This window comes from Eutrema salsugineum, unplaced genomic scaffold, assembly GCF_000478725.1.
Source record: "Eutrema salsugineum unplaced genomic scaffold, Eutsalg1_0 scaffold_12, whole genome shotgun sequence".
Taxonomy (NCBI): domain Eukaryota; kingdom Viridiplantae; phylum Streptophyta; class Magnoliopsida; order Brassicales; family Brassicaceae; genus Eutrema; species Eutrema salsugineum.
In genome coordinates, this window is record NW_006256895.1 from 6,306,114 (window position 1) to 6,310,786 (window position 4,673).

A 4,673-nucleotide genomic window follows, 5' to 3' on the forward strand; every position below is an offset into this window, starting at 1 on the left:
GTTTGTTCTCTTAAATGACATTTTTGAACTGATTCTTATTGCTGATTGATTCGATGCTTCTCAAAAGACATTTTTGGTATGAAGGAGAATCAGTTTAGATGCTTAATACTTTCATGAGAAGATTAAAATGCCTTGAGTTCAAAGTTAAATGAAACCGCTTGATGTTTTGATTCATTAAACAACTAGTTGAACTTGGAAGCACCTGAGTCAAGTATCTCGTCTAAAGTCCCTTGCTTTATTACATATTATCATCATCTGAATCGTTTAGTTATTATTTGCATCCTGTCTCTGTTTAGATCTAATCATTTGCTTTACCTTTCATGCTTAGTCGTTTGTTACGTAGCTTAGTTCAAAACCTTCACCTTTTGTCTTGACTTAAATGAACAAACATCATATTCTAGTGTCTCGTTGACTTGTCTGGATTGATACCTCTTTGTACTACTTCGACAAAGGGGATTGATAGCCCTGAGACCTAAAAAGTCCTATCTATCAATTGGCGCCGTTGCCAACTTGTCGGAGCATTAGTCTTTTGTTTTTTCTTGAGTTCAAGATTTTACCTTTCTTTGTTTTACTAACTTCCTTGCAAGTTCTTGTGTTGCTTTCAGGTGCATGAAAACCAGGTCTCGGAGCACAGAACCGCCTCTACCGTACGACGACAACATCAACCGGATTGAGAGGCGAGCTCGCGAGAGGGAACGGCATTTTGAAAGGCTTGGAATGGCAGAACAGCAAAGGATTGATATGTTCATAATTTGCATCATTTAGGTTGCATAAATCATTCCAAATCATGTTTTATTTCATGCATTTTAGGTCCTTAGGGTTTGTTTTAGAACTTAGGAGATGCATTAGGTCCCAATCAGTCTATTGCATGTTTTGAGTGTCTATCAGGTGAATGTGGAGCTGAAAAGATTAATCAAGGAGGTGGAATGGTGAGCAAAGCTTGAAAAAGTGGAAAAATTGGGTCCTGGGAGATTATCGGCCATTCTCGCTGGCCAGGAAGGTTTTACCGGCCATTTCCATGTACCGCGGGAAGCTTTACCGGCCATTTTCATGCACCGCGAATGAAGTGTATCGGCCAAAATCTCCGGGTATGAACGTGTCTTAGAAATCGCCTGTCCGGGGAGCCTTCCGGTCCGATTCAGACGGCAGGTGCTTCATAGAAGTTGGAGAGCATTGCATCACGGTCTCTTAGCAAGTGGAATCGTGGAATTCGGACGCGTGAGCAGAGAGATAAGCTTGTCGGAAGGAACCCCAGTCTCGCAGGTATTCCGGACCGAACAGATCAGTCCTAAAGGATGCGAAGGACGGTGCACTTCCAGGCCGATTTAGTTTCCGGGTCCTTCATGAGAACCAGAGACATTTGAGTCTTCTTTCCAGAACGTCCAAGAGCATTCAATTCGGATCTATGAGCAGAAAGATACACTCTCCGGAATGGACACATGTCTAGACGCCTCTCTCTGGTCGCGTACATGCACTGCAAAGATGTGCCCTCCAGGAAGCCTTACACTTCCCAAGCACCGAAGTTTCCTTCACCAAAGTTGGAGATAAATGAGTCCTCTGTCTTCAGCAACCGAAATCATTCAATTCGGACAAGTCTCATAGGAGTTACACTCTCCGGAATGCGAAGTGGTCTAAGCTGCTCTGGATGCTGCGAGATGGTCTTGCGACTTGGTTAACCCGCAGGCCTGAAGATGAACGCCTGAATGCTGATGCTGCGAGTTGATATGTGCGGGTAAACTATCACTGGAAGAGGTCTGAAGCTCAAGAGCAAGAGAAATGCTAAGTCCACAATCGTGCGACTTAGGCATGCGAGTTAGCCGCGCCTGGAACTATGCCGCACGATCACTCGCAAATCACTCCGACTTGAGCCTGCGACCTGGGTGCAATAGAGACCAACCCGCACAGTTTGTACATTCCCCAGAAACCGCCTTAGCCCTGCGAGTCGGATAGGAAGGAGACCAAGCCGCAGCAACACTCGCAAAACACTCCTACTTAGGCGTGCGGCTAAGACAGGGCGATTCAGGCTTCACAAGACAAGTCTTCATCCACTGCGACTTAGGTGTGCGACCTGGAACATACTGGACCGACCCGCAGTAACTCCCACTTTATCCATTAAAGCCGGGTCAGGACCCGGTTTGTTCCGGGCTGACCCAGTTCGTTTTTAAGGAAGTATAAATACTTTTTAGGGTTTTTTTGGGGGGAGAACTAAGTTTTATTCCCTTTGTCTCTTGCCTCTTTGGTGAAAAAGACTCCATTAAGAAGAGAAATATCTTTATTTGAGTGTTTAATCAAGAGAGTTTAAAGGGATCTGGGTGTTTAAAGCTGTTTTCTTTTGAATCTATCATCTCCATCTCCATTTCTCATCATTAATCATGCTAATCTACTCAACTTGCAAAGGTTTAAGAGAGATTAGTATGATTAGTGAGTAGTCACCTTAATGAGGTTCTAGATGTGTAGGTTAGGGTGCTAAAGTGTTAGATTAGGAGTGCTTAGGGCTAGATTCATTGATTCATCTCTCTAAACAGCTGTTCTCTATGCTAGATCCTTGATAATCACTTGAGATCTAGATTCTGGGAATTTCATGCACCAAAAGTGTTTGATGAAATTCCTGAAAGAGTTGTGTTAGAGGTTTAAGTAATTTTTCATCATGGGAATGATTTGTTAAATGCTTGAATGATCATTAAGAGCTGTTTGTTAATGCTTATTGATTCATGTTTCACAAATGGGAATTTGGTTTGAAAATGGATTAGTATAGGGGTTAATACCTTCATGAGAGGATTAACCTAGATTAGAGTTCTTAATCATTTGAATCATGTCTCATCATTGTCATTAGCATTTCTAGTTTAACACCAAGGTACCCTAACCAACTATCATGTCTAGAATCTCATGCCTCCATCATATCATATTCACATCATTTGTCATTGTCATTTGTCTTTAAACCTGTTTATGTTTATAGTTGTCTCTAGATTAATCAAAACCTATTCTTGTTTGCTTGAATTAAGAACTTGAACATATAGCTTAGTGTCTAACACCACATTTGGATTGATAAACCTCTTTGTGCTACATTGACAAGGGGATTGATAGCCCTGAGACCATAAAAAGTCTTGTCTATCAAGGATCGAGCAACAGGCTCAAGAAACCGAGCACCAGGCTCATGCTAATCAGGCGCAGGCAGGCAGGAATGAACAACAAGCTTATGTTAACCAACAACAGGCTCAGAGGAACGAAAGGCTTGCTCAGCAAAAGCAACAACAAGCTAATAGAAACGAGCAACAAGCCCACCATGTTCATCCGCCACCGCCACAAGCTCAGAGACAACCTCATCCGGTCTTTGTTGGAGAGAACGACCGAGCTAATGCGCACCAATACCGAGCTGGGATTCAAGCTCCACCGGTTCAAAATAACAACTTTGAAGTTAAAGCTTCCCTCCTCAACATGGTGCAGAACTCAAAGTTCCACGGTCTAGCCGGAGAAGACCCTCTTGAGCATCTAGATCAGTTTGATCGGGTTTGCGACCTAACTAAGATCAATGGTGTCTCGGAAGATAGCTTCAAGCTACGCTTGTTCCCATTCAGCCTCGGTGATAAAGCTCACCAGTGGGAAAAGAACCTCCCGAGGGGTTCTATACAAACCTGGGAGCAGTGTAAACTGGCGTTCTTATCAAAGTTCTTTTCCACATCACGCACGGCTAAGCTCAGAAACCAGATCTCAAGCTTCACGCAGCACAAAAACGAGAGCTTTAGCGAAGCTTGGGAACGGTTTAGAAGTTACACTAACCAATGCCCACACCACGGCTTCTCAGAGGCATCCCTCTTGAGTACTTTATACCAAGGTGCCCTCCCCAAGATCCGAAACCAACTAGATACAGCTTCAAATGGAAATTTTCTTGGGAAAGAGATCAATGCGGCAATGGAACTAGTCGAGAACCTAGCCATGTCTAATGATACTTATGGCGACGACTTTGATAGAGTAAACCGTACAGAGGGCTCTGGTGAAGAACAGCGTATGCAAAAGGATATCAGAGAGCTTCAGAGCAAGCTTGACAAAGTTCTGATGGCGACACAAAAGCCAATACACTTTGTAGGCGAGTTTGATGAGCAAGGGCCAAGTTTTGATAATGTAAACGAAGACGGTCTAACTCAAGAGGAGCTGAACTACATAGGGAATCAGCAGAGGTATCAGCGGTTCAACAACTACAACAGTAACCCAAACCTCTCATACAGAAACCCGAATGTAGCTAACCCTCACGATCAAGTGTACCCTGCTCCGCAACAACACCAAAGCTACCCTCAAAAGGCTCCTTATCAGAATACCTTCCAGCCAAAGCAACAGTTTAGTGGGCAACAGCACGGCTACACTCAGCAGAATCAAGCGACTCCGGGTAACAACTTCACCAGCCAACCGCAACATCACAAGTTTCCACCAGGGTTCAATCCGCTGCCGATGGGTAATCAGCAACAGAATCAGAGAACGGGTCAGAATCAGCTGGGGAACGATGTCTGTGGGATCTTACAGCAACTGTTACAGGGTCAGCAGAGAGTTGAGAGCCAGCACGCGACAATGCAGCAAGACATTAGAGAGCTTAAGCAAAATCAAGCCTCTACATCATCCCGAGGCCCGGCTTTACCAGGTAAACCGGAGCCAAACCCCAAGGAGTATGTGAACGCCATTAC

General features: G+C 44.2%; 1 non-coding gene across 1 annotated transcript; it reads right to left on the reverse strand.

The window, feature by feature from the left end:
- Positions 1–3,690: 3,690 nt before the first annotated feature.
- LOC112089356 lies at positions 3,691–3,797 on the reverse strand. Its single transcript, XR_002900993.1, has one exon. It is a non-coding gene; the product is annotated as a small nucleolar RNA R71 (small nucleolar RNA).
- Between the last annotated feature and the right edge of the window lie 876 nt (positions 3,798–4,673).